We start from the raw sequence: 13345 nt of genomic DNA, 5'->3' as shown, positions 1-13345 counted from the left end.
TTCTGTTTATGTTCTTATACTGTGCTCATCACCATAGTATCCAAGGACCTTCTAGAATTAGGAGATTAAACAAGATGACTAGTGTTGATCAACAGTTTATTGGGCCAGCAGGTATTGCAGGATTAAATGGATGCTGTTGACTAAAACTTGGCCCCCAAACTGAGACAAGTGTATTTACAAGTGTAAAAGTGAGCTTTTGAGTAATGAAAAGTGTAGAGTGTTTGTTTAGATTTGTGAAAATATAAGGAGTGCACTCTCGCACATTGTCTCTCCCCCGACAATTAACTTAAAAACAGAGTAAGCAAAATGTAGGGTTGCTGCTGGTTCTCAAAGTATAGCAATAGCTAAATACACCATGTAGCCTAGATAAAATAAAATAAATATCACATCCTCCCTCAAATAAAACTTCTTTCCCCAGAAGGTCTTTTAAACGGATGAGCCTTACAGCATGCCCTAAAGGTCAGTTGAGTTGGGCCATTTTGGACCAAAGGCAGGATGAGTGCATTCCACAAGAAAAGGGCTCTCTGTAGAATGCCCTGCCAGCAGCCCCCTCTCTTTTATAATTTAAGGGTATGTTATGAGTGCTGTAGGAATCTCCGCTGTGACAGTGTCACATGGGGAAAAGAGGCATCTCTCAGAAAGGCAGGTCATTTACGGTTTTTTAGGTCGATACCAAGCCCTTAAACTCTCCCCAGTAATCCACACAGAGCCAGTGCAGATTATGAAACGTTAGTGCAATATGCTCACAGTAGGATTAACAAGTGGGCTGCCACATTCTACACTAGCTTTAGTTTCTGGATGGATTTGAGGAGGAACCCTAACCAAAGTGCAGTGTAGTAATCTCTAGTCTGAAGATGGCAAAGCTATGAATTGCAGTGATATAGCCTACATCAGAAGGAAAAAGTTTCACTTTCTTAGCCAAATGGGAAAAAACAGTGTCTTGGTTACCATGGAACGCTGGCCATCTGGCAATAACTGTGAGTCTAACCAGAATGCTCGGTTGCTACCTTTACCAGTAAGCTAGGTAACCCCGGATGTGCTAACAGCTCAATTGTTAGAAACTGGAATTTTCTATTTCTGACACAAGGTGGCGCTTTTCAGCTAAAATTTCTCCTTTTTCAAAGCCCAAATTTCCACCTACTGTTTAATTGGATTGTAGAATGAAGGATACTATATTTTTAATGAATCTAAGATTAAACCTTGCTTTTCAAATGACTTGTGTTCTAGAGACCCAAGCTAGCTTTGTTGTAAGTATTGATACGGTCAGAGGGGTTTTATTATTTTTAAGGTAGTGGGAAAAGCATGTACAGCAGCAATAATAATAATGAATACTTCACTCTTATAGAGCATAGTTCATCCATAGATCTCCTAGTGATTTATAAAGGAGGCTATCATCCCCATAGGAGAGTTTTAAAGTGGCGTGAGGAGGTATGTTTCCAAAATTTGAGATGTACGTTGGGAAGGAACAATTTTTAAAAAGTTTGGGCCAGATACTTCTCTGTGCTCCAGTTTCATGTTTCGCTCCATTTTCACACTAGCCATGTTTTTAATGGGATGATTTCAAGATAAAAATCATATTAAAAGTTCCAAATCCCTCCCTGTGTTACTAGTCAAATCTTCAGGAGTGATGGTTTAAAATGTATTTTTAAAATCTAATTTCTATTTCACCATTTCAGCACTCTGCTTTTTCCTATGCCACAGTGGCTAGTGATGCTACCGTACAATGAGATGTTTATATGAAAAGAGCCCTGCGTGGGCTAAATATTACTGTACTACTGCTGGTCAGTTTCACTTTCTTATTAGTACTGCTGTTTGCATCACAACACAGCAAAACAATGTTGACATAAACAGACTAGTTCTACTTTTAAAGACAACCAGAATGCTTTTAAATAAACAAAAATCTCTTTAAGAACTTAAAAGCAATAAACACACATGGATAGGCTTAAAATGACAAATACCCTGTTAAACAGAGTGATCTGATGATTGTATTACTGCATAACATTTCTCTAAACAAAAAGATAAGCTCAGTGTAAGTTTTATTTCTGAGATTTACACAACAAATTTTTGTAAACCTATTAAAACTTTCTAAATAAACGGTTATTAAAAATGACAAAACTCTTTTAAAGCAAAATGATATAAAACTCTTTCCTTTTTTACTTACCTTCCCGGACCTGAATTCTGTGTTCTCTGCCAGAATTGAGGGCATCAAGAACACTTCAGACCTCTTGTGCTCCCTTGCCACTGAGGTGGCTGTCGTCAGCTGCTGTGGGAGAGACTTGGAACCCTAAACTTGGATCATTGCAGGTAATAAAACTTTCAGTTTACTTTTCAAAATGTTTTTACTTGCACTTTTAAGACTACACATTTTTAAGTAAAAAAAGTGCATTGATTGCTTTTTCCATGTGCATAGTAAGTACAGTGCATATATTTATAAGACTAATCAGAACTATTCTATCATGAAGAGTGACGATAAATTCTCAGTGTGATAAACAGAGAATCAAAAAGAAAAATGGATACAAACTCTTAAGTCATTTGCATCCCTAGTTATGGTTAAGGTGAAATCATGTTTAAAAGATGGTCACAAACAAAAACCTCTAATCAGAACACTTGGTGATTTACAGAGAAGTTTGTACCGGAACTTTGTGCCTCATGCCTGTGCCTGATAATATTACAGAGGCTTATCTGATACTTTGTGGCTCTATTATAAAACGTGTTATGACTTTCCAGATTTTGAATCTTTAACAGGTTCATAATTGTCACCTCTTCCTCACCTCTCCAGTCTAAAACAGATTGAAATGTAGGGCCCAGTCCTGCTCCCAGCTCAATCAGTGGCAAAACTCATCATTCTCATGGGTGCAGGATTGGGATCATAGTGGCTAGTAACAATTCATAGAATCATAGAATATCAAGGTTGGAAGGGACCTCAGGAGGTCATCTAGTCCAACCCCTGCTCAAAGCAGGACCAATCCCCAATTTTTGCCCCAGATCCCTAAATGGCCCCCTCAAGGATTGAACTCGCAACTCTGGGTTTAGCAGGCCAATGCTCAAACCACTGAGCTATCCCTCCCCCCCGAATTGATAGCGTGTCTTCCAGTTCAATAGAATATTCCTTCTAAATCAATTTACTACAATTCTCCCAAATTGTATTTAACGTTACACAGTATTCTGCTAGCTTCTGCTCCCACTGATGGTAAAGGAAGTTTGCCATTGACTACAGTGGAAACAGGAGCAGACACTTATAAGAAGATATTTAACACAGGGTTTTATTTTATAAATGTATTTAAAGTTAAATAACCGTATTTTGGGTGATTCACTTGACCTCTGTATGCCTTATTTTTCCCCATCTGTAAAATGGGGTATTAAAAGTGCTAGGAGATCCATCGATAAAAAAGCCTTAGGTAAATGTTAAGTGTTGTTATAATAATAATAATAATTAAAATCTTGCTTCCAGGCTAAGTCTGAAGCTTGGCCAAGGCTGACATTATTACTGTTTGTCAGTTAACATTTTTCCAGCCTGCATTTTACTATGAAATCCTCATTCCATTATTTTCTAGAGTTGCTACAGGGTCTAAATATGTGTGGCAATCGCCCTTCCAGCAGCATTGAAATAGTGTTAAGTGGTTGAATGGATAAAATGGGCAGGGCAGACACAATGCAGGTTTTAGCATGACCAAAGGGCTCAGTACATTAGAAAAGATTTACCAACTGCCTGTTGTAATCTGTTTTTTTTTTTTTTTTTTTTTTTAATTTAGGTAAATTTGGAAATAAACCTGGTCTGTTAAGCAATTCAACAACTTTTCTGTCTACTATCTCTACTGTGACTAAAGCAACCTGAATCATTCAAGTTTTGTAAGTAATTAGAAATAGCAATTTAAGACACAGTCATATGGGGTGCTGAGTGCACTTAACTTTTACTTGCTTCAGTGTGAGTTGGGAGTGCTCAGCCTCTCAGAGGATTAAGCTGTTACACACTAATCTTTCTCAATTGTCAGATACATTTTTTACAACAAATGTTTTGACCAGTTCCGGATAGGCATTTTCCAAATCTGAACCCTTGGGAGTGGGACCAATACTCAAAATAACAGATCAAACTAAGAGTCCAAGAGAATGAGAACCTTTAAATTACACAGGTTTACTACTTTAAAAATGTCCAGTTTCAGTTTAATAAATTGACATTGATGATATAATATATTATAATAAAAGTGAAGAATCATACATCTTTGCAAAATTACTATCAGTCTGAAAGTAAAAGGAGATGTTTGAGAGGGATGAGTATGGGTCATTTTCCACAGTTGCTGGTCTGGCTGTGACAGTAATTTGGAATATTTTTCCAGTTCTGTGATAGTGACTAAAGAGCAGTGAGTAGACAGCAGCCCAAACTGGGACTAAATAAAACAACCCTGGAAATTTTATTTATATAGAGGTGCCGAGAACCCACAGCTCCCACTGTCTTCAAAAGGACTTATGGGTGTTCAACACTTTTAAAATCAGACTTAGAACATCCAAGTTACAGTAAATAAGAGATAAGTATTTTGGGCAATGACCTAAGGCCACAACCCTGAAAACTCTTATATGAGTTGTCCGATTGACTTGTCTACAGGCTGGGAACTCAAATAGATAACATGCAGGCCAGACTGTGATTGTGCAATGAAGCACAATTTTAAAAAATATATTTTACTTTTAACCCTTGCCTGTTCTCCAGTTTGTTCTTTGACCCTCAGCAATTCACTTTTTAGATAGACAGTGGTTAAAGAACTTATCCCCCTTTTTATCTATCTAAATTCTGTTGCTAATTTCTGTGTTGTGGATGTTAGAAACTCAATACAATTTATAAACATTGAGAATAATGTAAGTCTTACATCTATTTGAACTAGTCATGGGGGGCCCAGTCCTCTATCTGCACCTGTGCACCTGCATAGTGCTCCAGTGACTTGAACAGGGCTCCAATGTGTATACAAAGTTTCACCTGTGCAGATATAGTTTCAGGATTGGGCACCTTCTATTCTATTCAGGTTGTTATAGAGCCTTCATCACCATGATATCTGAGCACCTTCCAGTGGTACAATAAGTGACATTACGAATATCCATCACATGTGGTTCATTCTCTTTCTCATCCTCTCGACGGGGGAAATTGTGGGTTCTAAATAAATGTATATGTACATTGTGCTTTGTGTTTATATTACACATGGCAAGACTGAAGAACTGCACCATGCGCTTGGAACAAAAGGTGGTGACGTTTGTAACAATCATTTGTTCCTGTGGGAGTTCATTCTACAGTCGAGCTAGCCATGAGAAAGTTGTCTCCCACACAGACAAGCTTTAAACGGGCAGTGTACATTTCAGTGGAAGAGTGGAATTGTCAACCACAGTCCACATCCTGGAGTTTCAGGCAAATCTTTAGGCAACTTGGGTCTAAGCCATTGAACACCTTGAAAATCATGCTTGACATCTTGAATTTGACATGGTATTTTGTGAGAAGCTAGTGTAGGAGCTGAGGACAGATTTGATGTGGCTTAGCTGTTGTTACAAGGAGTGTGTGCATACAAACACCAACCATTTAGCATATGTCTGGAAATTCCATATGTTTGAGGCTCTGTAACTTTGTTAATAATACTTATTATTAGGGAGTGGTGACAATGTGTCCCTTTGAGTGAAAAGTAAATTTGAATTTGGGAAACCGTTCTGCGGCTGACATTGCGGGGTCTTCTATGATATTTTTAAGAGGCTTCTGTTCCATCTGAAGATTTTTGTTTTCAGGGAGAGTGGGGAAGTATCCCTTTTTTCCTGTTCATAAATGAGCCATGAATATCGGGTTTTTATTGTTTTTTATGAATTTGTGCTTTTATTCCCTTTGACTTTAATATTTTGTCTGGACTTCTTTAAGTCCCTGGTTTGTTTGAAGACTGGTTGCTCTGAGTAACTGTGGCTGTTCAAGACATAGGATTAGTCGCCTGAGTCAGATTATATTATTTCTTCCTCTGACTGGATGATCTAAACTTTATAAAGAGGAGGGATGCCTTTTTCTGTTCAAACATTTGCAATCTGTTTAATCTATTGTGCATTTAATAAAATGATGTTATCAAAATTGCTGTGTGTCATTCTGGTGCAAGTACCAACAAGTACTTGCAAGACTATTTGTGATGCTTTTGGCACACATTCTTGAAAATAGTCTTGCACAGGCAAAGAGAAGAGTAAGAGAATAAAAGGGAGTGCAAATATGGCAGATTTTATTCACAGCAATATTCTCAAATATTTTTGCTCTTGTATTTGCCCACCTGTCCTCCCATCCTGTTAAATAATTGCTTGTTAATGACCTAGGGAACAAATTCCCTCCGGTGCCCCAAATGTCATTTAGTTATATTTCACAGGTGGTGCTGATACGTGCCAAAGCCTTTGGGGGTGTCAGAGTGTATGGCACGGCCTGGGGGAGAATGCGTAGTATCAGGAACTGCCCCTTTACAGAGAAAACCCCTGGAGGTGGGGGACACTGAGTAGGCGCAGACTCCCTGTTCTCTGATAAGAGGCATGGGACTCGCCGAGGTCCTGACAAATGAGTCAGCCTACCCCACCCCGTTGCCCTACCAGGGTTGTACCCATCCTGAATTTTACAGGAGCATCCCTCCTTTTTTTTTTAAATTGCCCCCCTGGCTGGATCATCCCCCGAGAATCAGGCCCGGGCAGCGTCCTCCTGTGGGCCTGCTATCGGTGTATTTGAGGTGATCCCCCTTGTCGCCTCCCTCCCTGCTGCGCCCGCCTTTGTCCTGCAGCCGCAAGCCCCCGCGGCTCGCCCCACGGGGTGACGGCCCCGCGCTCGAGGGCCGGCCCCCCAGCTGGCCTCGGGCACAGGCGGGGGCCCCCCTCCGGCCGCCAGGGGGTTAACAGCGGCGACCGCAGGTTCCGGGCCACCAGAGGACACCGCGCCGGCACCGCCCTCTGCCGCCGGAGCCAGTGGCGGAGCGGCCCGGGCCCCTCAGACCATCGGCATCTCCTCATGGGCCACGCCCCCGAGCCGCCGCGATTGGTCACGCCCACCCCGGAGTGAGAGCCGGCCGCCAATGGCCAGCGAGGAGTCCTCACGGCGCGGCGGCCGGGGTCAGAGGTGAATGACCGGGGGTAACCTCTCCCGTCACGCCACCTCAGTGGGCGAGGGAGCTGTCAGCGCGAGGGGAGGCGGAGCCGGCGCCGGCGCCGGAGCCAGGGGGGCGGAGCCGGCGGAACACTGAATGGGAGCGTGGGTCAGCCATCTCCTCCGCGGCGGCATCCGCAGCCAGCGCCGGGCCGGGCCGGGGGGCGCAGGGGCAGCGCCCCGCCTCAGCTGGCACCCTGAGGTGAGCCCGCCCGCCCGCTCCGCAGCCCGGCAGGGCTCCCCGGGGCGAGGGGAGAGCACGTCCGGCCGCCCGGCCTGCTGGGGCTCCCGGCCCCGGAGGGTGGGGGGCCCCCCGGTGTCACGGGAAGGGGGGGGCTTGGCCCCGGCCCGGCCCGGCCCGGCCCGGCCCGGCCCGGATCACTGGTGCCCTCGGGAAATAAGAGGGGCTCAGGCCCGGCTGGGATCCCCGGTGCCCCCGGGAAGTGGGGGGAGCTCAGCCTCCATCATGTGGGGACCCTGATGCCCCAGGAAGTGGGGGGCTTATCCCTTGGCCTGCCGGGACCCCCGGTGCCCCGGGAAGTGGGGGGCTGTGTCCTGGCCCGGCAGGGAGCCCCGGTGCCCCGGCCTAGTGGGGACCCCCGGGAAGTGTGTGTGTGGGGGGGCTTAGCCCTGGCCTAGGGGGGATCCCCAGTGTTTTAGGAAATGAGGGGGCCTCTGGGCTGGATAGGATCCCCAGTGCTCTAGGAAATGTGGGGGATTCCGCTGGGGTGGTGGGGATCCCGAATGCTCTAGGAAGTGGTGGGACTCCCCCCAGCCTGGCAGGGATCCCCAGTTCCAGAGAAGGTAGTAATATATTCACCACAGTATAGGATTGCAAATAAGGGAGAAGGTTTTGGTGCTGGATTGGGGCTATTTTAAATGTGATTGTGTGGGGATAGGTGAGTGAGGTATTAGGGATGGTTGGAGGAAGGAGGAGCGAGTGTGAATGGCCTCACCAACCTTGCTACTGGGGGGTTGGGTAGGTAATTGTGATTGGGGGGTGGTTTAATGTTCTCATGAGCTCTGTTGCGAGGGCTGGGGAACGTGAGCTGTGGCTTGGTTGTAAGGAGTGGTGTGGAGATGGTGAGGTATCTAAGGTGCCACAAGTACTCCTTTTCTTTTTGTGGCTACAGACTAACAAGGCTGCTACTCTGAAACTTGAGAGAGGATAGGTGATGGTAAATGGCAGGGTGCATATGTGTGTCTTGTGAGTGCCCCTGTAATGCCCTTACCAGGCTTTGTGGGGCGCCGGCTGCACTGAGTCAGTGCTTCATGCACACAAGATATGGGATTGAGTGGATTGAGATGCTGCGATTCCCTCTGCTTTCTCTTGCCTCTTCCTCTAGCATTCTCTGTACATATGGCCACTGTGATAAGGGGAAGTCCCGGGTGGCAGTGAGTGTGAATGGAGATAGCACAGGAGTAGGGCTTCTTGCAGCTCAGGTTTCTCTGTGACGCAAAGGGGATCGGCAAGGGAAGGTTGCCTGTAAATACTCCAGGCCTGTTGTTTGTGGGCTGTATTGAGACCATGTAATTCCTAATGAGTTCAAGAGTGACTGGGAAATTGTAGTTTAAGAAGCTGCAGGATATCTTTTTAATTGCTTGTGTCTCTTAACGCATTGCTTATATAGTAACTCTGTTAATCCAGCCATGTGGGAAGATTCTTTCATAGTGTTTGTATGGTCTCTTAGCTCTGGTCCCTGGGATACTGTGGGTGTGCTCTTCGGGTATTGTTACCTATTATTACCATTGTTTGTTTTTCTGCCTCTCCCTTTGAAAACAAGAATAATCAAAATCCCTTTTAATCTAAAGTAATTAAATGTGAGGACTCTAAATAAACATCTGGATATGGGGGAAAGGCTGGGAGAGTACTGGAAGCCCCAGTACGTAGGTCGGAACTATCTTTTTGTTCTGTGTTGTATGGTGCCCAGCACAATGGGGTCCTGGTCCATGAGTGGGGCTCCTAGACACTACTGCAATACAAATAATTCATAATAATTCTAAATGCTTGAGGGGGCTCAAGTGTGCAAGTTTTAGATACTGCAAAAGAGATCTCTGGCCCCCACCTCCCTGGGGTAGAAGACGTAATGCAGGCAAGACCACACGCTCTCTGCAGCCACACTGGCATGTATTGGATCCAGAAAGAGAATTGATCGACTCCTCCACTTCCGATCCAGGTTACTGCATGCAGCTGCCTCTTCCCCATCTCAAGATGTTTATTTACAATGCTTTTGGATCCCATTGTAAAACTCTATCAATGTAACGGAAAGTTTCTCAGAAGTCTTTGGGAGGATGCTCTGTAATATGGTTAATATTTAAAATTCACTTGCCTATATTCCTTCCCTAGTGCAGCCCCTGTGACTTAAATAGGGTGAATTTACATATTTAGCTTTATTTTAACATATATACTTTGCTTTCCCTAATTTGAATAGACTCTTCTCGTTCTTCTGCGAGGAAATGACTAGCTGACTCTTTCAAAAGGAACGTTCTCTGAAATCATATAAGGAGGCAGATAACAGAGGGGAACATTATAGCCTGTGTTTAAATCCACTACTGTTCAGGAAAACTTTTAAGCATGTGCCTAAATCCCACTGAAGTCAATGGGACTTCAGCAAAGCATTTAAGCATGTTCTTAATCTCATTGACTTGGATAGGATTTAGGTACATGCTTACGTGCTTTGCTGAATGTGTATGGATTGCTGAATTGGGTCTGTTGTTCATAATCTGGATTTTATTTTAACCTATTGAGACTTGTAGAGTGAAATATACTGGGAGGTTTAAAAGGAGTAGAATCCAAAGATCCGAAAGCACTTTACAGTATGCTATGTTTGACAGCTGTTCAGTGGTGCAGAGCAGTTTAGGACAGGAAGTAGGTAGTATCCAATTGAAACTGAAGAACAAATGTTAAACTAGAAAAACTAGTATAAATGGAGAGGGAATAAAATCTCAGGTAGAGGGAATGGAAAAAGCAGAGGAGCTTCTCGGTTCCTCAGAGCTAAGATCAAGTGTAAGTAGTCTCTCGGCCTGTTAAAGGCTATGGTCAGGTGTCTTGATGTGTTTGGTCTTTTGGCCCCGAGATGAAAACCTTGTCTGTGTCTCTTGGACCGTGAAGTACAGGCATTATCTCCTAAATTATATCTGGGTGATTCTTCGGTCTGATTTTGTTCTCTTGGTTCAGTTAAGAGAATGCTCAGGATGGTGGCCCACTAATTCTGTGGTGATGTCTGTTGGCAGAAGTGGGATTCCAGAGACTGTCCTCAGATGCAGTGGTATTGGGCATATCCTAGGAACCTAGGCAGATGGTTGTGGCTTTCCTGATGCTCACCCACATACCTAGGTATCCTTAAAGAAGTTGTGACTTTACCCCTAAGTGTGGGATTTGTTGATCTGGAAACTGACTTCCAAAGTCAGTCTAGATGCATGTGCTGCTCGCCTTCAAATTCAGCGAAAGCAAACTACTATAACAGGACTGGTCAGTTTTATTGTTGTGTTTTAGTCACTTTCACTTTCTGGTTGTCAATGGTAATAATGCTGTATATTTTTTTAGGATTACTTGAATTCATTGTCATTATTATTAGAATTGTGCTTTACCTCTTCAAGTGTTGTGGAGACACTGATCTAATTTTTAAAAAATCCATTCAATTTGTTTCCCCTGAAATGAAAAAGAAATCAATAAAGTAATTCACTTCAGAAATAGTTTTGGAAAATATTTTTCTTTAAATAAAAGTTAAATTTGAGGCAAAATTAAATTAGTGTCACTCTAAATGGCATTTCAGAGGGAGAAAAATTACTGAAAATGAATGGTACTTTCTTACCACTCGATAGGGAGCAAAGCTGTGAAGAATAATTGGGCCTGTGTCTGCCTCCCAATTCTTTGTATTCACTTCTCTTCTGACAAAGTAATCTTAATGTTAGTTCATGCAGCTCTGGAAGAGTGAGCTCTGGGTTCTGCCCTGCTTTGAGCATCATCAACATTATTGCAAAGTCTTTATTACCTAAAGAGCAATAGATTCCTTGTTGAATTTCCAGTGCTTGGGCAATTGTAAAAACAAATTTTCGATCTGTTGGTTAATTTGATCTGGAGGGGAGAACAAAAAGGAGAATATGGCTTGAATCCTACAAAGACTTATGCCCAGGTGTAACTTTATTCACGAGTGGTCCCAATGTGAATAGAATTGTACATGTGCTTAAGTCTTGGGAGGATCAGGGTCTAAATCTGGACCTTGCTGTGCAATTTTTAGTCACCTCAGTCTCTGCAGAGTTCGCCTTGCAAATTGTTTTCACAACATCTGAAACCTCCTGGAAATAAGGGATTTTAGAGAGCAGGAGAGCATTGTTGTCAAGGGGATATGGCCAATCTTTTGTTAGGGCCCAATCCAGCCCCCATTGAAGTCTGTTGCAAAACTCCTGGTTGACTTTAGTGGTGCAGGATCAGGCCCTTACCCAGGTGTTTAGTGCAAGCACAGTTAAACAAAGATATTTTTTATTTCAAACTTGGACAGTTAAATTTTCAAGAAAAATGTACACCAGGCCAGGTTTTCTTGGGATTTTAGAATCCTGTCCCCACAGTATGAAAACCAACTGGCTTCTCTGAGAAGCTCTTTGGAAAGTGCTACAGTTAATTTGAGCAAAAAGCAAAGCTGAAATCCAGTTTTAAAAAATAGGAAAGTTTCAACATATTTAGAACAAGTACAGAGTGGATCTCTAATTACCAGCTGCCAGTAACTGTTCATGGAAATCTAAACAAAGAACGTTTGTGGCTTTGGCTATAGACAACATGGCCTATCGAAGAGGATTGAGTTGCACTGATTGTTTTTGAGTAGAGATGCACTGAGAGGAAGAATGGTCAAGTGGTTTGAGCATGGACGAGGTGTTTCATGGGTTGTTGTTGAATTGTTCGGCAAACCACTTATCCTCTCCGTGCCTCAATTTCCTCATCTGCAAAAAAGAGAGATTTTTGCCTAATGGTGGTGGTCCAAGACTTAATTAATGCTTACAAATTTCTTTCTCTCCTGAGATGAAAGAGACTGTATAATTGCTAAGTGTTTGAGACAGTAGCTTCTCTCTCCCTAGTTAGCTTTATGTCATAACCTAGATTATTTTCCCCCACTACACTAACTGTGCCAATACTAGATCAATACAGCTGAAATTTTACAGCTGAAATTTTCCATGCGTGATTTGATGCTAGAGTAGAATTTTTTGGGGGCAAATCAGATGCAAATTGAACAAGGCATTTTCGAGAGATGAGTCTGAAAAACAAGGCATCCCCCCCTTCCTGGAAGGTCTCCTAGTGTGGGTTTTGGCCTTGGTTTGTTGGCTGTAAAGGTGCTTTTGGCTGGTTTAGGAGAGTTTGGGCTAATAATTTAAACCGTGATTCTACAACAAAGCTGCAGCGGCAGACCCCTTCATTGTATACCAAGACCTATTGAAGAGAACAGGGATCTGCCCAAATGGCTCAGTTTGCAGGAGTTTTCACAAACAGTATAATCTCTGCCCTGGGCATATAGCTGCAGGTTTTATAATTGCTCTCCCCCTTCAACTCCCTACCCACCAAACCAAACAGCTAAGCCAGGTACATAGACAAAGGTTTTATAATCCCAAACCTGAATAAACACAGTCTTTGTAACCACAAAGTGGTTAAGTATTCATCAGAGTTTTTTTTTTTTTTTTTTTATGGGCTGCATATGGCCCTAATGAAACCAGGAGTTGTGTTGTCAACACAGGTGCAGTTTGATCTAAATAATATACCCATGTACAATCACAGTAAGATTGACTAAGCCAGTCAGATGCATTCTTAATTTTCAGTCTGATGAAAAGAAACTGCGGTGTTTTAGGATTGCATTGTCTTGCCTAAAGTACAATTACAACTATGTCAAAGACGTCCAGTTGTAACATGATTGTGTCCTATTGATGTTATAATGTGAATTGGTTTTGCCTGTGTAGACCAGACCAGATTGTTCATGTTAAGGGAAGTCTGCTACATGCTTGTAGTTTTCCTAATGTGGCTATAATTGCAGTTTAGAGAAGGCTTTTTAATTGCTTGGGTGACCTTATCTCTGACCCCCACATCACCCCCCCACACCCAGCTGATCTGTGCTTTTCCATACTTCAAGTTGTTTTTTTTTTTTTTAAACCATAACCTTCACTTTGAATTTCCTGGCTCCCTAGCAGTTGCTTTTTTGTTTAAACTACAGCAGTTTTCTTTGAAGTTACTGATTT

The 13345-nt window shown here is 43.0% G+C and overlaps 1 protein-coding gene across 3 annotated transcripts in view; it reads left to right on the top strand.

Annotated features, from left to right (window-relative positions):
• Positions 1-13345, top strand: part of ACACA (acetyl-CoA carboxylase alpha) — a 209200-nt gene that overhangs the window by 16625 nt on the left and 179230 nt on the right. For 2 of the 3 annotated variants that reach the window (XM_048824490.2, XM_048824488.2), the window contains exons 3-4: positions 2195-2304; positions 3753-3849. The gene's annotated coding sequence lies outside the window, so the exon portion shown is untranslated. Of the gene's footprint in view, positions 1-2194; positions 2305-3752; positions 3850-7203; positions 7329-13345 lie in introns of those variants that run through there. The other variant, XM_048824493.2, reaches the window with a different exon arrangement.

This window comes from Caretta caretta, chromosome 17 (assembly GCF_965140235.1).
Source record: "Caretta caretta isolate rCarCar2 chromosome 17, rCarCar1.hap1, whole genome shotgun sequence".
NCBI lineage: Eukaryota > Metazoa > Chordata > Testudines > Cheloniidae > Caretta > Caretta caretta.
This window is presented reverse-complemented; position numbering and strand designations above follow the sequence as displayed.